The 21,128-nt window shown below is 44.3% G+C and overlaps 1 long non-coding RNA gene across 1 annotated transcript in view; it reads left to right on the top strand.

Annotated features, from left to right (window-relative positions):
• Positions 1–15,904, top strand: part of LOC138422561 (uncharacterized) — a 62,385-nt gene extending 46,481 nt beyond the window's left edge. The window contains exons 4-6 of the long non-coding RNA XR_011249924.1: positions 1,189–1,352; positions 6,927–6,981; positions 15,748–15,904. This is a non-coding gene — a long non-coding RNA (uncharacterized lncRNA). The remainder of the gene's footprint in view (positions 1–1,188; positions 1,353–6,926; positions 6,982–15,747) is intronic.
• The last annotated feature ends 5,224 nt before the right edge of the window (positions 15,905–21,128 follow it).

Raw genomic sequence — 21,128 nt, 5'->3', positions numbered from 1 at the left:
GTATACTCCAATAAAAATTAATTTTAACATGTATACATTAACATACATTTAAATTAATTTTTAAAATGTATGTAACAAATATAACCCCCTGTGTAATCTCTATCACAGTCAAGCTCTAGACTCTTTCCAGCACTCCAGAAAGGTCCTTTGAACACTTTTTCAGTTAGTCTCCCCTTTGTCCAATCCAAGCAACCACTCTTCTGATTCCCATGTCTTTCATTATCAGTTCTGAAGTTCCAGTAAATGGAATTGCCCAGTGTATTTTCTTCTTTGTTTATCCATCTTTCACTCTGCACTCTCTTTTTTTTGAGATTCATCTGTGCTGCTTCATGAATCAGCAAAGTTTTTCTTTATTGTTGCTGAGGAAGTACAATTCAATGGTATGAATAAAAAATAGCAGCATGAATATAAAATTCTTTGAGTAGATAATTTACTCATTTGTTCTCCTATTGATGGACGTTTTACTGAGTTCTATTACAAACCATCTCCGACCTCACGCGCGATTGTGAGACATGTGCAATCTAGGAAAACGGTAGAGACCAACTTACATGCAAAGCAGAAACAGCCACAGATGGAGCGAACGCAACCTCGCAAGCCGTTTCCAGTGTCTGCCTCACGCCACTGGCTGGCCCGAACAGTTCCCATGTGTGTGTGCTCAGTTGCTTCAGTCCTGTCCGACTCTTTGCGACCCCGTGGACTGCAGCCCGCCAGGCTCCTCTGTCCATGGGATTCTCCAGGCAAGAATACTGGAGTGGGTTGCCATGCCCTCCTCCAGGGGATCTTCCTGACCCAGGGATCAAACCTGCGTCTCTTGCATCTTCTGCATTGCAGGTGGGTTCTTTTCCACTGAGCCACCAGGGAAGCCCTCTAACAGTTTCCTGAGCAGTTTTATTATTTGTGGGCATTCATGTTCTTCTGTTGGAATGAACATCCTTAAACACAAAGTTCTGTCCAGGATAGATGCTTGCCACATTGAAGCTGAGAACATTTTAAAAGCCTTTGACATCTCTGTCTCAGCACCCTATATCTGTATAAAGAACCTACATACTAGGTGGTCACATGACTCAGTTCTGGCTAATGAGCTCCAAATGGAAATCCAATGGAGACTTCTGAGATTGTGTTGCTTTTCTTATCTAAGTATCTAAGCACTCCTCTTCCTTGTAATTTTTTTCACCTTGCTTCCACCAGGAACTTGAGGCTGGAGGTGTGGAGCAACCACTTTGAGGCCTTGAAGGAATGTTCCCCAGTAAAGATAAGGAAGCAGAAGAACATTCTATCTAAGAGGCTGGGCATCTTCCACTGGCTTCAGAGGCTGAATCTGGAATCAATAAATGGAAACTTCAATAAAGAAGGTATCATTTGTAGAAAGAAGTTATTCCAATTAGGAAGTCAGTGAGTTCCTTCCTTATCAACAGAGATATTTTCACAGGACTGGAACATCCATTTGGGGGATAGGGGGAAGGGGCTTGTTGTTGTTGTTTAGTTACTAACTCGTGTCCGACTCTTTGCAACCCCATGGACCACCAGGCTCCTCTGTCCATGAGATTTTCCAGGCAAGAATACTGGAGTGGCCTGCCATTTCCTTCTCCAGGGGATCTTCCCAACCCAGGGATCAAACCCGGGTCTCCTGCATTGGCAGGCAGATTCTTTACCAGGAAAAGGGGTACAAGCGGAAAATAGTGTGACCTCTGATGCTCCTCTTACTCTGAATTTGATTTTATGACCCAACTCTAATGGGTACATTTTCTGCCTTTGAGTCTGTCAAAGCAAAGTGGCCATAGAATGTCTCCTTTCCCTCCTCATCTTAAAAAGGTCATTAGAATTCATCTTATTTCTTATAAGACTTCAGAAAGTTGATGTATCCTTTAAAATTAAGCCCAGATCCCCCTACCTCCCCCAAGTACACACTCATCAATCTCTCTTCTGTGAGGTTTTATTAGAAGGTCTTTTGTGTGTATTAAAAATGCAAAATATCTACCCAGTGCCAAATTCCAGAAATGCACAAACATGAAAAGGTTTAGTTTGTAAAGGTTTCTTATGACAGCTGCCACAGTGGTCATTAATATGTAAATTCCATTGGCTGAGAAGGTTGACTTTCGGTCATAAATTGCCTCTTTCCTCCTGATAATCCTGTCTGACAGCTACAGCTGTCTAGACAATGGAAAAATTAACACCATGAAACAGAATAGTTTAGAAACCTTTGGAGCCAAATACTTAAAAACAAATTTTAAATCCAGGGTAAGAAATGTGAGACCAATTAGTTAATTATTCAAGGAATCCCTCCAGAGTACCAACTTTGACTAGTAAGACCTTACGCTTGAGAAGCATTTTAATACTTTGACAAAGTACTTTTCCATACGTTATCCTCTTTGATCCCTTGGAATGTGTGACTTTATTTCTGAGACCTTCCCCCATGGTTGTAAAGACCACCAAAATGTGACACCCCAGCTCGCTAGCATCACCATCACCTTCTCTTCTTTAACAAATTAGCTCTTTGGGAGAAAAATGCAACCTCAGCTCATTCAGGTATGTCAATATGGGACCTACTTGAGAGAAAAGGAAATTATGTGTAACTGTTTATTTTTTTCCTCCTTAACTCTTAAAATCCTTCTTTAGTTTTCCATTGCTTTAAGATCAAAGCTCCTCCAGGTTTAACATGATTACCAAGACCTGCATGATTTGGCCACTGTCAGCTTCTTCCCAATCTCATTTCTTGCTAATTTCCCTTGATCCATTTTCCCTCTGTCCAAACTGGCCTTTTTAAACTTCTTCCAATGATGCCTCCTCTTCCACCTGTCCCCACCATCTTTTTGTACATCCGTTCACCCGGTAAACACCCCCTTATTAATAAAGGCATTTCCTCAGGGAAAGACCCTTCTCTCTTCTTCCTGTACCATAGCAGATCAAGTTCTTCCAGATTAGAGGTAAATAAACCACAGCTTTTGGGCCAAACCTGGCCCTTCATCTGCTTTTGTAAATAAAGTTTTATGTGCACACCACCACGTTCACTGGTTTAGGTATTGTCCATGTATTCTCTATGGATGTTTCCTTTTTCCTTTAACAAAAAAATGTTCCCCAGTTACTGAAGTATGACTGACAAAACTGTATATATTTGGGTTGTATATATTAGCAAAACAGCATGATGTTTTGCTGTCTGTAAGCACTGTGAAATGAGTACCACAATCAAGCTAAAGAACCTATCCATCCTGTGTGTGGTGAGAACACATGAGATCTACTCTTCTAGCAAATTTCAAGTATACAGTATGTTATTATTAACTGTAGTCACCATGCTGTGCATTCAAGCTCCAGAACCACTCTCTGACCAGCATCTTCACTTGCCCCCGACCCCCTGGTCCCTGGCAAGCATCATTCTACTCTATGTTACTGTGACTTGACTATTGTTTTAGATTCCTCATATACTTGAGTTCATGCTGTCTTTGTCTCTCCGTGCCTGACTTATTTCACTTAGTATCATGTCCTCCAGGTCCATCTCTGCTGTTGCATATGATGGGATTTCCTTCTTTTGAAACTGAGTAATATTCCATTTATATATATATATATATATATATATTTGTTTTCATTGATGCACACTTAGGCTGTTTCCATATCTTGGCTACTGTCAATAATATTTATGGCTGTTTTCGTGATACCAAGGCAGAGCTGAGTAGTCGCAACAGAAACCGTGTGGCCTGCACAGCCTACAGGACTTACTATCGGGCCCTTTATGCAGAAGTTTGCAGACCCAGACCCCTGCTTCAGAGCATTGATCTTGGTTTGCAATGATATGCTTGTTATTAAGATCATATGGCAAATAGAGTCAAGGGATTAGATCTGATAGACAGCCTGAAGAACTGCAGATGGAAATTCATGACATTGTACAGGAGGCAGTGGTCAAGACCATCCCCAAGAAAAAGAAATGCAAAAAGGCAAAATGGTTGTCTGAGGAGGCCTTACAAATAGCTGAGAAAAGCAGTGAAAAGGCAAAGGAGAAAAGGAAAGATATACTCCTTTGAACGCAGAGCTCCAAAGAATAGGAAGGAGATATGAGAAAGCCTTCCTCAGTAATCAATGCAAAGAAATAGAGGAAAACAACAGCATGGTAAAGAACTAGAGATCTCTTCAAGAAAATTAGAGATATCAAAGGAACATTTCACGCAAAGATGGGCTCGATAAAGGACAGAAATGGTATGGACCTAACAGAAGCAGAAGATATTAAGAAGAGGTAACAAAAATATACAGAAGAACTATACAAAAAAGATTTTCATGACCCAGATAACCATGATGGTGAGAGCACCCACCTAGAATCAGACATCCTGGAATGTGAAGTCAGGTGGGCCTTAGGAAACATCACCATGAACAAAGCTAGTGGAGGTGATGGAATTCCAGTTGAGCTATTTCAAATCCTAAAAGATGATGCTGTGAAAGTGCTGCACTCAATATGCCAGCAAATTTGGCAGTGGTCACAAGACTGGAAAAGGTCAGTTTTAATTCCAATCCCAAAGAATCCGAAAGAAAGGGAATGCCGAAGAATGTTTAAACTAATGCACGATTGCACTCATCTCACATGCTAACAAAGTAATGCTCAAAATTCTCCAAGCTAGCTTCAGCAGTATGTGAACCATGAACTTCCAGATGTTCAAGCTGGTTTTAGAAAAGACAGAACCAGAGATCAAATTGCCAACATCTGTTGGATCATCAAAAAAGCAAGAGTTCCAGAAAAGCATCTACTTCTGCATTATTGACTACACCAAAGCCTTTGACTGTGTGGATTACAACAAACTATGGAAAACTCTTCAAGAGATGAGAATACCAGACCATCTGACCTGCCTCCTGAGAAATCTTTATGCAGGTCAGGAAGCAACAGTTAGAACTGGACATGGAACAACAGACTGGTTCCAAATCAGGAAAGGAGTACGTCAAGGCTGTATATTGTCACCCTGCTTATTTAACTTATATGCAGAGCACATCATGCGAAATGCTGGGCTGGATGAAGCACGAGCGGGAATCAAGATTGCCAGAAGAAATATCCATAACCTCAGATATGCAGATGACACCACCCTTATGGCAGAAAGTGAAGAACTAAAGAGCCTCTTGATGAAAGTGAAAGAGGAGAGTGAAAAAGTTGGCTTAAAACTCAACCTTCAGGAAACTAAGATCATGGCATCTGGTCCCATCATTTCATGGCAAATAGATGGGGAAACAATGGAAACATCGAGAGACTTTATTTTGGGCAGATGGAGACTTTATTTTGGGCAGATGGTGACTGCAGCCATGAAATTAAAAGACACTTGCTCCTTGGAAGAAAAGTCATAACCAACCTAGACAGCATATTAAAAGGCAGAGACATTACTTTGCCAACAAAGGTCCATCTAGTCAAAGCTATGGTTTTTCCAGTAGTCATGCATGGATGTGAGAGTTGGACTATAAAGAAAGCTGAGCATTGAAGAATTGATGCTTTTGAACTTTGGTGTTAGAAAAGACTCTTGAGAGTCCCTTGGACTGCAAGGAGATCCAACCAGTCAATCCTAAAGGAAATCATTCCTGAAAATTCATCGAAAGGACTGATGCTGAAGCTGGAACTCCAATACTTTGGCCACCTAATGTGAAGAGCCAACTCATTGGAAAAGACCCTGATGCTGGGAAAGATTGAAGGCAGGAGGAGAAGGGGATGACAGAGGATGAGATGGTTGGATAGCATCACCTACTCAATGGACATGAGTCTGAGTAGACTCTGGGAGTTGGTGAAGGACAGGGAAGCCTGGTGTGCTGCAGTCCACGTGGTCACAAAGAGTCAGACACGACAGAGAATGAACTGAACTGAAGATTATGTAATTATCCCTTACTTCTTCTAGACTTTGGCCTAGAATTGGACAGTTACTCAATTAAATATTGTTGAATGAAAGGAAAAAAAATAACTGGAGAAAAATAGAGGAATTTAAAAAGGAGAATGAAAGTAAGAGAGAAAGAGAAAAAAAGGAACAATAGTTGGGCATATTATAAACATCTGTGATGCTACAGATCAGTTCTTTTAAGTAGTCATGCTCTGTTTTCAGAAATTCTCATTTAATGTTCTGGCTCTTTTTTTTTTTTTTTTTTCTGGCTCTTTTTTAAAAAAAAAAAAATTTATTTGGCCGCATAGGATCTTAGCTGTGACACGTGGTATCTTCTCTGTGGCGTGTGGGATCTTCTGTTGGGGCATGCAGGCTCTAGAGTGCAGGCTCAGTATTTATGGCACTCGGGACTATTTGCCCCACAGCATGTGAGATCTTAGTTCCCCAGCCAGGATTGAACCCAAGCCTTTTGCAGTGAAAGTTGTGTTCCTAACCACTGGACTGCCAGGGTATGCCCCAAATGGTTCTTTTAAGTGCCTTTGTTTTTGACCTGCCTACTATGCAGCAGTAACTCACTGGAAAACACTGTGACTGAGCTAAGTGACAAAAAAGGTATCTCATGAAGGTTGGCTATTTATGGAAAGTCATTGAAATGGCCTCTCTGCTTCTCATGGATTTCTGCTTTGGCAGGGCAAACACTTTTATGCTCATTTTTCCAGATGAGGAAATTCAGTTCAGTTCAGTCGCTCAGTCGTATCCGACTATTTGCAACCCCATGGGCTGCAGCACGCCAGGCTTCCCTGTCCATCACCAACTCCTGGAGCCTAGTCAAACTCATGTCCATTGAGTCAGTGATGCCATCCAGCCATCTCATCCTCTGTTGTCCCCTTCTCCTCCCGCCTGAGGAAATTAACACAGGTTAAATTACTTCAATGAATGTATCGGGGACCTAACATGTGCACTGTTTTGACACCGTACAAACTACAGAGCTACTTTGTTTTCTAGCTGGCGGCGACACATGCGAATCTTTTATAATACAAGTCTTTTAAGACAGTGGGATGATAAGAATCTTTTAAAATATCTCTCTCTTTACAGGCCGGGGAAGCTGTGACTTTCTAACATTTAAGTAGGACATGGAGAGTGTTTTAAAGTAAGTTTCCAAAGACGGGACAGGACTGTATTCCTGATGGTGGCTGCCAGGGAACATGCGTTGTGGAGAAGGATGACTTTGACAAATATATGGAACAGTATGAAGGGGCCAAGTTTCTGTTCCAGAAAATAGCAATTGCTGGCAGTATAGGTTTAGATTCTATGTTGACTTTCCCCGTCTCCACCTCCTTCCCTCCCTCCAAAAAGATTCTTTTCCTATTTTATATTTTTAACAAGGAAATGAAAAGAATTGGCATGAAATGAATTATGTCTTTCCCAGCATACACTTGTCTTCTGCTTGACGGTGGCCAGGAGTCATCCCAGGTGGAGCAGTGGTAAAGAATCCCCCTGCCAATGGCAGGAGATGCAAGGGACTTGGGTTCGATCTCTGGGTTAGGAAGATCCCCTGGAGTAGGATATAGCAGCCCACTCCAGTATGCTTGCCTGGAGAATTCCACAGACAGAAGAACCTGGTGGGCTGTAGTCCATGGAGCTGCAAAGAGTTGGACACCACAGCACGACTAAGCATAGGACTCATCACAGCTACGCTCCCTTGTGGAGATGTCCTGTGTTGATGGGTGATGGGGGACCATGTGGGCCAGTGATTGGCAGTCTGTGAGTTTCCATGATGGTCTGTGTTTGGAGGTTGATGGAGGGTTGTCTATGGTCTCAGGGTTTGAAGTGTGTGCTGATCTGGCAGTCATATATCCTGTTTCTCCCCTAAAACACAACACCCTTGACTTGAGTCCAAGGAACAACTGACTGGGGGACAAATGTGTGTATAGACTCTGGTACCCTGGACATCTCAATAGGAGTTGATACCCTGTAAGTCCATAAATAGCAACAAAGGTCTAGAAACAATGGTTGCTTTTTAAACTTTTTTTTTTGGCTGTCCGGCATGTGGAATCTTAGTTCCCTGACCAGGGTTTGAACCTGCACCATCCTGCATTAGAAGCATGGCATCTTAACCACTGGACTGCCAGGGAAGTCCACAACAGTTAGTTTTTTTACAGTCGAAGTATCTGATGGAAGACCTTCAAAGGGTAGAGGTATCGTAAATTCCCAACAGAAGGATAATTTTACAACAATAGTTTGGAGCCTGAAGGGGGAAAGATCTGGAGCTAAATGCACAGGGAGTTGGCAGAAATGCAGGCATAAAAATTCAACCTGCAAAGGCCGCAGGAGTTTTCCAACCGAAGAGTGATTCTGAGCTGAAGTGAATGAACCAGAACCAAAAGTCTCAATTTCCTTCCTGCGTTGTAGGAAAATTGCGACTCTCAGTCCTCTCCGGGTTCCAGTGGAAACAATTGTCTGCTCCCTTTCAAATGGTGAAACCAAGAGTGGGAACATGTCGTGCCCGAGGCTTTCTCTTGTGTCTCCTCCCATATCTTCTCATCACAGCCTTTTTCCAAGCCAAGCATCACCCAGCCACCCCTGCCCCCACCACTGCATGGTCAGAGGACAATTTTAAGTTCCGTGAAGGTGACTTTGGTATTTGGTTTAGAAAAAAAAATGGCTTATTTAAGTCAATTTGAGCCTCCCCCAGGACAGCCCATGAAAAAATGCCAGAGGAAGGTGGGTCTCTGCCTTGATACCCAAGCAACACAGTCCTGCCCCCTCAGATATGATGGTGCGTGCCAGACCCATGGGACATGAGATTTGGGGTCTGCTTCCAGTCTGCTGTTAAAAATGTCTTATCCTGGGGCTTCCCTGGAGGCTCAGTAGTAAAGAATCCGCCTGCCAATTCAGGGGACCCGGGTTCGTTTCCTGATCCGGGAAGATCCTACATGCGGCAGGACAACTAAACCCGTGTGCCGCAGCCACTGAGCCAGTGCACTAGAGCCTGGGAGCTGCAACTACTGAGCTGTGTGCCTAGAGGCTGTGCTCTGCAACAAGGGAAGCCGCTGCAGTGAGGAGCTGGCGCGCCGCAGTGAAGAGCAGCCCCGCCCGCCTCCACTGGAGAAAGCTAGGGCACACCAATGAAGACTCAGCACAGCCACACATTAACTGATTAAAAACACAAGTGATTCCTTTTAAAAAAGTGCCTCGTTCCCTCATCTGACAGATGTGCGGCTAGATGAGGTTAACAGAGAAGTAAGCTCCGTGTTCCTGGGAAGAATAGAAATTTACAAACCCCAGGTGCCATGATTAGTTGCATTAAGGCGGGAGCCATGCATGGCAGGCGTCCCTCAGACCCCCATCCCCTCCTCCTGAAACCTCAGTTCATGTCAGCGCAAAGCGGCAGAGGGCTCCGTGCCAGCCTCTGAGAGGGGTCAGAGGTGCCCCGAGAAACAGATCTCTGAAAATAGAATCCGATAGAGGAGATTCAAGTGCTTCTCTGGGACAATTAAGGAAGTCCTGGAAAAATCAATTTGTCCCCATGCCTTTGAAGCTGGCTGTGACAAAGAAAGCTGAAATTCTGTTCTTCCAAGTGGTAGGAAACCTCTGTGCTCTGGGTGTCTGGTCCTGAAAGAGGCTGTATCTGGTGAAGTACAGGGGAAGGGGGCTGCCTCTGCTCAGGGAACCAATAATAGGGCTCCCAGAGGGGGTGTTTTGGGGATGCTTGGGGGCCAAGGGTTGACATATACACTTTAAGGCTGTGGGCTTTTTTTTTTTCACTTTTTAACGTCTTTTATTGAATTTGTTACAATATTGCTTCTGTGGTTTTTTGGCCACAAGGCATGTGGTATCTTAGCTCCCAGACCATGGATGGAACCCGTAGTCCCTGCATTGGAAGGTGAGGTCTTAACCACTGGAGCACCAGAGAAGTCCCAGGACTCTAGTTTTTAAATGATGTTCTATGATGGTCCTAGCGGGGAGGATGGGGGTGCCCAGGGGACAGTAATGCCCTTGAACTTGGCTGTGGGCGGTAGGGGGACTGCCCTGAGTCTGGGACTTAGGGAGCTGACTCTGGCCAGGCTCTCCCCTCAGAGGACACGAGTCCAAGGGTGGGTGTGAGAGGAAGCCCCTCCCCTGCCCCACTCTCATCCTAGCCCTGGCTCCAGACAACTCCTGATACCTGGGACCCCAGATTTCCTGGTACCCGGGACCCCAGAAACCCTGCCCAAATATCCTGGGCCTGCGATAGACCACCTTGCTGGTGTCTGGGTCTCCAGATGTGAGGGGTGGCCCACAAGCAGCTTCCAGAGGATGTGAGTGGGGCTGGGTGTGCAGAAGGCTCTTTGTGGTGCAGAATATATGATGTATACCTGCCATCCCCTGATGGCTCAGAGGTTAAAGCGTCTGCCTGGAATGCAGGAGACCCGGGTTCGATCCCTGGGTCGGGAAGATCCCCTGGAGAAGGCAATGGTAACCCACTCCAGTACTCTTGCCTGGAGAATCCCACGGAGGGAGGAGACTGGTGGGCTACAGTCCATGGGGTCGCAAAGAGTAGGACACGACTGAGCGACTTCACTTCACTTCACCTGCCATCCAGTACAGGTACATGCTGTGTGTGTGGGTATGTGTGTGTATGGGTATGGGTGTGTGTGTGTGTGTATGTGGATATGTGTGGGTGGGTATGTAGTTGAGAGTATATCATTCTATTTCCACTTCCCCCTGTTAAACATTTTTTTGAAACCTTCTATATTCTGGAGTATACTTGATTAATCATATTGTGTTAGTCTCAGGTGTACAGCAAAGGGATTCAGTTTCCATTAAAATTTATTTAAACTGGAAGTTGGGTTTTTCTAACACCCTGTTGGCATCTTTGGAGGTTATTCTATGCATCTCAGTGATTTAAAACTGAGCAGGTGTTAGGGTTGGTTCTACAAATATGACCAGGGGTAGAAACACCAGAAAACACTTGGAAAGACGCTGGATATCACCCAGATGCAACGTGCTGTGGTTGCTACAGTGATTTCCTTGCTCATGAAGGAGTACTCTTTTTTTTTTTTTTTTTGAAGGTTCTTTAACTTTCCACAGGGGCATCCTAGGAATTCAAGTGTGGAATGCTGTATACGCACATTTTCTGGGCGTTCTAAGATGGGGTTGAGGGGTTTGTGTGGGTTTAAGCAAGTGCTGCCTCAGCTTTTGTGCCCCACTTTCTCTGCACCATTGTGGGGTTCAGGGGGGCACCTGGCCTTTAGGCTCCAGAGAGAAGTGACTCCTACAAAGGAAGACTGAGTAGTCTGTGGAATAAGGGGTGTGTTGGGGGAGAGACTTGTGTGTATGTATTTATATTTATGTGTGTGTGTATGTGTGTGTCTATGTATATGGGTGCATGTGTATGTGAGTATGTATATGTGCGTGCATGCACACGTGTGGTATCACGAGGTTTGTGATCTCTCATCACAATCTCTAAAATCACGGATCGGACCATTCTGGAGGTGGCATTTTATTTCATTTTAATGTAATTTTTATTTAGTTTTTAAAAATTTAGACCCAGGGCAGCCAAAAATGAATAAATAAATAAATTTACAGCTTTGTGGGGGTTTTTTTGTTTTTGCTTTAAAATATATTATTCAATCTTTATAACAAGTTTGTTGATAACACAGTATATTGCTTTGTGTGTGTTTTTTTTTTTAAATATTGATTTGGCTGCACTGGGTCTTAGGTCTGGCACACAGAATCTTCGCTCTTCAGTCAGCATGCAGGATCTTTAGCTGTGGCTTGCAAACTCTTAGTTGCAGCATGTGAGATCTAGTTCCCTGACTAGGGATAGAACCTGGGCTCCCTGCATTGGGAGCATGGAGTCTTAGCCACTGGACCACCAGGGAAGTTCCTTTAAAAAAAAATATTTGTGGAGGTGGCATTTGAAAGACCACCTTGTTCACTTCCTCTTTTAGGAATTAAGTATCAGAGTGAGGAAGTGACTGTCCAAAGTCACCCCTGAATCAGAGCCCAGAGCCCTTACCCCCACCCCAACCCTGAGAGAAGCCTCACGATCCTTCTCACAACATCCATGGTTGAAGAGAGGAGCTGACATAGTACATCTCAGGAGTAATTTTTAACTTACTAGGGCTCTGCTTTGTTAATTTCCCAGACAAACTGGCTTCTGCCTGTTTTGGTTGCAAGTGACAGAAACCCCAACTGGGTTAAGCACTAAAAATAATTTCTTGGCTCATCTCTCTGCAACTGCTGACTTTGAGCATAATTGGAAATAGGGGTCTAAACTATATAAATAGGATGCTCTTTTTTCCCCCTCTCTTTTTCTTCCTAATTCTTGGCCCCATCTTTTCCTCATTGAGTCCATCCTTGAGCTTTTCCTGGTGGCCACTGGCACTTTCACCCCTGGCAGTCACAAGATGGCAGCACCAGATCTAGTGCTTCAAAATAGCAAAGCAAAACAAACAAAAAAAAAAAAAGAGGAAGTTCCTTGGTCCCAGCATTCCCATCAACATCCCAGTGGCTTCTCATTGGCTCCTATTCACTCACATGACCATTCCCGGAACCAATCACTGTGGCCTTGGGCCCCTGGATCCCTGCATGAAACCCATCTGTATCCTTTATTATTGGAGTTAGTCAGGGACTGACACCATAGAAGGAAATTGAGAGCCTTTCCAAAAGAAAATGCATGAAAGTTGGGCAGCAAAAGCATCAGCTCTCTGCTTGATCAAATCCCATTATGATAAAATAAGGATATTTAAAGGCTCTCAAATTTGCCTAAACCGGGGGGTAGCCCAGGCCTTTGTTCATTGATCTACCTATATGATCGATGACCTTGATTTCCTAGGTCCATAACATTGACCCCATGTCTCCATGTTCTTTGAAATTTATAAAACCTTTTCACATCCAGGGTGGGGCCTGAGGGCAAAAAATAAAATTGCTTGTTTAGTTAAATCAATTTTACTTAATATTCTAAAGCTTTATGATGATGTAAAGCCCAAGTTTTACATACAGGGCACAAGAGGTTTTAATAGACTTGACTTGTGTTCCAAATTAAAACAATGTTAAATTCTTGAGTAACCCTAGCAGCGAGAAAGAAAGAGAAAAAAAAAAAAAAAAAAAACAGAAAAGAAAAACCCTCTTATTTCCAAATCACTACCAGTGGAATTTTAAAAATTATTTACACACTTAGCCATGAGTCCCTTTATACATGATGGGTTTGGCAGGAAGGTCTGAAGCAATAATTTAAAACAGAGGTTGGGAACGTATATAAGGAACTCCCCCTCTTTTCCAAAATAAATGTACCGTCAGATCCACAAAGAGGTGACTTTTCCTAAGGAAAGTCCATAACTCTGGGAGCTAGGGGCCTGTGGGTGCTGTCTGAGTTAAGCTGACAGCTCAATGTACTTACTTTCTGTGGATTCTAGAATGGGAAGGGAACAATGATTCCTTGAGGTACAGTGGAAAGAAAGGCTGATCCCTTGTCACAGATTATTTTGTTTGAATTTAGTCCGGACTTACATGCTTAGATGGAATTGTGAATACATGGCGGTGTTTTGTGGTTTGTTTGCTTAATTCACCAGTCATTATCTTTTTAACTTTTTTAGCAAATGGCTTAAGGTATGTGGAAGCATTTTTTTTTAATATTTATTTTATTATTTGTCTGCGTGGAGCCTTTGGCAAGTGGCGTCTTCATTGCAAAGAGTCAGGCATGACTTAGAGACTGAACAACAACTCTTCATTGCAGTGCAGGCTCTTTGTTGCAGTGTACAGATTCTCTATCTGTGGCACTTGGGCTCTAGAGTGCACAGACTCAGTAGCTGCAGACCATGGGCTTAGTTGCCCTAAGGTATAGGGGATCTTACTTCCCCGACCAGGGATTGAACCTGAGTCCCCTGCTTTGGAAGCTGGATTCTTAACCACTGGACCAACAGGAAAGTTCCTCTACTGAACTTTATATTGAGTTTTGTTCTAAAATAACAAGAAGACTCCATCCTCTGCCCAAGGATGTAGACATCCCAAAGACAAAAGACTGTGTCACTAATGAAGGGGCTAGGTCACCAGGTCCCTTCCAGTAAGGGAAGGGGTCAGTGTTGAATGGCTATTTGGTTATACAGAAATGGATTGGAAAGACTGCCAGCAGGGAAGGAAGAGATAGAACCTAGTCTCAAAGCCCCTAAACTGTTCTTGTTGCCTCTCAGAGTGAGCGTCTGTAGGGGATGCTGCCCAGGGCCCCACCTGTGTCTCTCGGCTGGCCATTGGCTCACTCACCTTCTAGCTGCCACTGCCTGAAACCTCTTTTCTGAGACCTGGCAGGTCGCTTTGCCCACCCAGCAAGCTGGAAGTGCCGGGGGATCTCCACCCAGTCAGAAGCCCTCAATCAATGTCTCTGGTCAACTGATGTATAAATCCTTAGTTCCTTCCCTCCTCAGGTAGCCTAACCCTTCTTTCAAAAAAAAAAAAAAAAAAAAGAACTTTTCTATATTAGAATAACTTCTTTAGACTTACAGAAAAGTTGCAAAATAGCACAGAGAGTTCTCGTATACTCTTCCCCCAGCTCCCCCTGATATTGAAATCTTACACATTTATTCAAAGATCAAAACTAGGAAATTGATGTTGATAGGATGTGATTAAGTGAACAACAAACCTTACCCAATTTTCACAAGTGTTTCCACTAATGTCTTTTTACTGTTCCAAGATCCCTCCTGGGATCTCACAGTGCAGTGAGCTGGTGTCTCTGGTTTCTTCTAACCTGTGACAGTGTCTGTCATGTCTGGTCTGGCCTGACCTTGACATTTTTGAAGAGTGCAGTTCAGTGATTTTTGAGAATGGCCCTCAGTTTGTGTTTGTCTGATGTTTTCCCATGTTTAAAACAGAGATACATTCATGTTTAAGTGTATTTAAAATGTGTCTCAATTTAAATTTAGAGATTTAAAATGAGATACATTTAATTTTTTTAAAAAAATTTTATTGGCTGCACCGTGTGGCTTGGGCGATCTCAGTGGTCGGACCAGGGATCAAACTGGTGCCCCCTGCAGAGGAAGCGTGGAGTCCTAACCACTGGACTGACAGGGAATTCCCTAATATGAGATTCACTTTATTTTCATTTATTTATTTCTTAAAGAATATTTATTTATTTGGCTGCTCTGGGTCTTAGTTACGGCCCACAGGATCTTTGGTTGTGGCATGCGAACTCTCAGTTGCGGTATGTACGATGTAGTTCCCTGACCAGGGATCGAACCCCAGTCCCCTGTATTGGCAGGTCAGTGTCTCAGCCAATGGGCTACCAGAGAAGTCCCGAGATACATTTTAAAATGAGATACGTTTTTGGCAAGAAAGCCAGAGGGAAAGTGTTGAGTTGTTCTCTGTGGCATCGTAGCCAAGGCAAATGCAGTTGATAAGTCTTCCTGCTAGTGATGTTAACCTTGATCCCTTGGCTAAAGTAGCAACTTTCTCCCTTGTACCATTACCATTTTCCCTTTGTAATGAATAATGCTACTGGGGGAAACCCTTGGAGACCTTGCAAAATATCCTGTTTCTCCTCAAACTTTGGCCCAATGATTGTAGCATCCATTGGTGGGTCTTGCCTGTGGCAGTCAGGATTTGGGGAAGAACTCTGTAATAGCACATTATTTTCCGCAGTAAGTTGTAGGAATAGTCACACTGTGCCATGCTGTGCTTAGTTGTTCAGTCATGTCAGAATCTTTGCTACCCCATGGACTGAAGTCTGCCAGGCTCCTCTGTCCATGGGATTTCCCAGGCAAGAATACTGGAGTGGGTTGCCATGCCTAGGGATCAAACCCAGGTCTCCTGCATTGCAGGCAGATTCTTTACCATCTGAGCCACCAGGGAACCCCAAGAGTGCTGGAATGGGTAGCCTATCCCTTCTCCAGGGGAACTTCCTGACTCAGGAATCTAACTTAAGTCTCCTGCATTGCAGGTGGATTCTTTCCCAGCAGAGCTACTTGAGAAGCCGTCACACTAAGCTGGATGAATAAAAACCTTGTCACATTACAGTGACCTGGCTCAGGTTTTGGTGCAGATGAGTGATGAGAAAACTTTTAGTGTTCAGACCTATTTGGATTTCAGATTTGTGGGTAAGGGGTTGTGGATTTGTATCTTCTTTCCTGACATTAGAAGTGAGGCTGATCTGGGAAACTGGCAGTATGATTCCTGTTTTGCTGAAAAGTGTGCATCTGATCTTTGACCAGATCCAGCAGAATCTGGTACAAAATATTGCTTCTCTGTTTCTTGGAAGCCAGTTGTGCTTTTGGAGCGGGGAAGAGGAATGCCTTTGTGGTAGGGGATGTGGGTGAGCTGGAGAGATACAGAACCAAAAGTTGAAAGTCATTGCTGGTTTGTCTTCCCTCCTCCCAGGGTCAGACCAGATTCCCTGGAGCTGGTACAACCGCCCCTCCCCCAACCACCACCACCTTTATCATCCCTCTGGATTTAAGGCATACAGGTACCCTAGAATGGCCCTGTTTCCTTGGAGGGTGTCTCAGAAATGGAGAAGCGGTTTGGCAAAGAAAGGGCTCTTTCACTGCAAGGAAAAATACACACCCACTGTCAGTTTCTTTTCATTTAACCCCACAGTCCTCCAAAGGGTGTGCAGTGGGGACTAAAATTCATTCGGCACCATTTAGAGAAGAATGGACTTGAAACATATAAATGCAACTTTGAAAATATAATGGAACACAGATCCTTCTCTTGCAGAAAAGACATTTTAAATAAGAAGTCTTTCAGGTTCACCTCTCCCTGCCTCCATCTGATTTATAGGTTTGTGATTAACCATGACATTGACCAGTCAGATCCAAAGTGGACGCTGCTGGAGGTTCATTGGGGCCAGGCGTGCAATCTTGTCACAGAATCAGCAAGTCAGTGCTTGTATTCGTCCTCTGCCTCAGCTGTAACAAATTGCCGTGACTTAGAGGCTTAAACCAACATGCATTTATTATCTTGCAGTTCTGGAGTCCGAAGTCTGGAAATGGGTCTCATTGAGCTAAAGTGTAGGTGTCAGCAGGGTTGGCTCCAAAGTTCTAGGGGAGAATCTGTCTCTTGATTCTTCCACTCTAGAGCCTGTTCTGTCCCTTGGCTTGTGGCCCCTTCCTCCATCTTCAAAGCCAGCAATGGCCATTTGAGTTTTTTCTCATGCCACATCCCTCTGACCTTCTCTTCTTCCCTTTTCCATCTTTTAAGAACTCTTATGATTACAATGGCCCCAACTGGACAGTCCAAAATTATATTGTTATTGTAAGGTCAGTTGATTAGCCACCTTAATTCCACATGTAAACTTAATTCCTCTTTGCCCTGTAACCTAACAGATTGACAGGCTTGGGGGAGTACACCATGGACATCTTTCGGAGACTGCTATTCTGCCTTCCCAAGGTGGAGTGAACAAGTCACACGAGAGGAGAGAAAGCCTCCGGCAAGGAGGTGAGAGACTACTATGTACCCAGGAAAATTCACCAGAATGATAGCTAACATTTATTAAGTGCTTACCATGAACTTGACCCAGTACAGACTTTATCTCATTTAATTCTGTGAAGTGGATACTATTATTCTACCCATGTTACAGAGGAGGAAAAGCAGAGGCTTATGAAATAAATAAATTAGCTCATTCAATTTTAATAGTCACACGTGGTCCATTGACAGATGAATGGATAATGATGTGGTACGTATATGGGCTTCCCTGATAGCGAGGTTGGTCAAGAATCCACCTGCAATGCAGGAGGTCCCAGTTCGATTCCTGTATTCCATATATACGATGGAACACTACTCAGTCGTAAGAAAGAACAAAATCATGCCGTTTGCAGCAACATGGATGGTTATCATACTGAGTGAAGTCAGACAGAGAAAGACAAACCCCAGATGACATCACTCATACGTGGAATCTAAAAAAGTGGTACAAATGAACTTACTTAGAACAGAAATGTGCTCACAGACATAGAAAACAAACTTATGGTTACCAGAGGGGAAAGGAGGGAGGGATAAATCAGGAGTTTGGGATTGACAGATACATACTACTATGCATAAAAAAGGTAAACAACAAGGACCTCTGGATAGCACGGGGAACTGTCCCCAATATCGTCCAATAACCTACAATGGAAAAGAATGTGAAAAAGAATGTATATCAATTGTTAATCAACTATGTTGTTAGGTTGCTAAGTCCTGGCTGACTCTTTGAGATTCCATGCACTGCAGCACACCAGGCTCCTCTGTCCTCCACTGTCTCCTGGAATTTGCTCAAATTCATGTCCACCGAGTTGGTGATGCTATCTAACCATCTCATCCACTGCCAACCCCTTCTTTTGCTTTCAATCTCTCCCAGCATCAGGGTCTTTTCCATTGAGTCGGTTTTTTGCATCAGATGGCCAAAGTATCGGAGCTTCAGCTTCAGCAACAGTCCTTCCAATGAATATTCAGGTTTGATTTCCTTTAGAATTGATTGGTTTGATCTCCTTGCATTCCAAGGGACTCTCAAGAGTCTTTTCGAACACCACAGCTCAAAAGCTTCAATAAAAAAAAAGTTACATATGGCTAGAGGCTACCGTAAAGAGCAGTGCAGCTGATAAATTAAAATTAATTAAATCAAAACTGAGCGTAAATTAATTAGAGTGTGGGCTAGCCAATATCTCAAGTGCTCCACACACAGCCCAGCCTGGGTGCAAACCGCTTCCTCGCCTGCAGAAAGTTCTGCCAGGCAGCACTGCTGGAGAGGGTAAACATCTTTCCCAACATCAAACAACTAGGTAGTGGGAGAGTCGGGGTTTGAACGCAGTGCCTTTGGCTCAAGAACATGAGCTTGGAACCACTGTGTTAGACGGATACTCAGCATCCACTTCTCTCATGGGGCGTTGAAATGCCTCGTATGCTGGGTACAGCTTTTTTTTACATCTTTGTCCATCTGCATTGAGCCCCTTCTTATGAATACATGGTTTCTGGTTCAAATGTGTCTTGGCATTTTCATTCAGCCTTTGAATACTTGCACCTGCTCGAGTTCACTGCAGAAACCAAACGGGTCACCAAGGCTGTTCAGCACCCCCATTAGCTGCCTGGCACAAACTGGGCACCACCATCTTTCCCTTGCCCTTTTTGTTTATGTGTGTGTGTGTTCCAGTGCTGGATATTGTCAGGTGTTTTTATTTTTCTTTATTTTGCTGTATTGCCCAGCTTACAGGATCTTAGTTCCTGGACTAGGGATCAAACCCAGGCCCCAGGCAGACCACCAGGGAACTCTCCTCCCCTGCTCTTTCATTAGCCTTCCATGGGTGAATGGAAGCCTTCCAAGGGGAAGGACATAGAGAGCTGAGGAGGATCACATCCAAGGAAAGAGCAAGTTTTTATCAATCTCTTTGCCCTGCAGTGTTGGCTACATCAGAGGTTGGTGATCTGCTGATCTCTGTGTGGACACTCATCCAGTTTTCCTCCAACTTTTTCAGTGAAATTTGCCAAAGAAGATGAGCTGTTTGACTGTAAGAATAGCAACAACTTGTACTCAGAGGACACCTAGAATGTACCATGGCTCTAAGTGTGCCCGTGAATGAAACTGTCACCCTCTGAGGCAGAAGTTCCTTTTCCAGTTTCCAGATGGAGACACTGAGGTTTTCACCCTCTCCCGGGGGTCACAGCTAGTAGTGATGGTGTAGGAGTCAAACCCGGACTGCCTAGCTTCAAGTTCTGGGCCCTTCACCCTGTGCAATTTTTCCCCTACATCTTTTTTTTTTTTTAAATCTTAGTTTTTTATTTTTTAAATTTTAAAATCTTTAATTCTTACATGCATTCCCAAACATGAACCCCCCTCCCACCTCCCTCCCCATAACAACTTTCTGGGTCATCCCCATGCACCAGCCCCAAGCATGCTGCATCCTGCGTCAGACATAGACTGGCGATTCAATTCACATGATAGTATACACGTTAGAATGTCATTCTCCCAAATCATCCCACCCTCTCCCTCTCCCTCTGAGTCCAAAAGTCCGTTATACACATCTGTGTCTCTTTCCCTGTCTTGCATACAGGGTCGTCATTGCCTTATGACCCAGCAATCCCACTTCTGGGCATACACACCGAGGAAACCAGAATTGAAAGAGACACATGTACCCCAATGTTCATCGCAGCACTGTTTATAATAGCCAGGACATGGAAACAACCTAGATGTCCATCAGCAGATGAATGGATAAGAAAGCTGTGGTACATATACACAATGGAGTATTACTCAGCCGTTAAAAAGAATTCATTTGAATCAGTTCTGATGAGATGGATGAAACTGGAGCCGATTATACAGAGAGAAGTAAGCCAGAAAGAAAAACCCCTACATCTTTTTAAAAAGTTAATTAATTCATTTTATTGTTATTATCATGTTTTGGTTGTGCTTGATCTTCACTGTGGTGGCTTGTCTGGTTGCAGATCACAGGCGCTGGAACTCAGGCTTCAGTAGTTGTGGCTCATGGGCTTAGTTGCTCCACGGCATGTCTCTTCCCTGACCAGGGATTGAACCCTTGTTCCCTGCATTGGTGGGTGGATTCCTATCCCGTGTACACCAGGGAAGTCTCCCACTGTGTCTTGAATGTCAACCAGAGGTCATTTTGTTTCCTTTCTGAAGTGCCTGGCACTTGTGGACGGAACCGGAAGACCAGTGTGCCTGATGTTAGCCAGGGTGCTCCCCTCTGCAGGTGAGCTGGGCTACAGAAGCCATGGCAGGTGAGCCCAGGCCTGTCCGCTGTCTTCAAGGTGCTCCCTACCCCTCCCTCCTGGGTCTCTGCTCTGGGCCCCTGGAGGTCTCTGAGCGGGAGCAGCCTTGTCTGTGCCAAGCTCCAGGTTCCGGGGAGTGGAATTGATTTGTTTCCTGAATCAAGGAGGAAAACCAGAGCTGGAAGGAATGAGAGGAACTGTGTCCCACCTAGCCCCTCATGCTCAGAGCCTTGAACAAGCGGGGACCAGATAAAGGCAGACTTCATCAGGAAGCTCTCACACTGGGCCACCCAACCCCAGGGCTCCCAAGGATGCAACCCAAATGACAGGCTTGTTATGGGTCCCTCATGCTTCCTGGGTGGCTCAGTGGTAGAGAACCCATCCGCCAACGCAGGAGACGCGGATTCGATCCCTGGATGGGGAAGATCCCCTGGAGGAGGAAATGGCAACCCACTCCAGTATTCTTGCCTGGAAAATCCCATGGACAGAGGAGCCTGGTGGGCTACAGTCCATGGGGTAGCAAAGAGTTGGGTACAGCTAAGTGAGCCCGCGTGCGCACGGGCACACACACACACACACGCACGCACACACACACGCATGCTGCTTTAGCCACTGGCTTCATTACCATCC

This window comes from Ovis canadensis, chromosome 17 (genome assembly GCF_042477335.2).
Source record: "Ovis canadensis isolate MfBH-ARS-UI-01 breed Bighorn chromosome 17, ARS-UI_OviCan_v2, whole genome shotgun sequence".
Lineage (NCBI taxonomy): Eukaryota > Metazoa > Chordata > Mammalia > Artiodactyla > Bovidae > Ovis > Ovis canadensis.
Note: the sequence above shows the minus strand (reverse complement) of the source record. Positions and strands in the feature narration are given on the sequence as shown.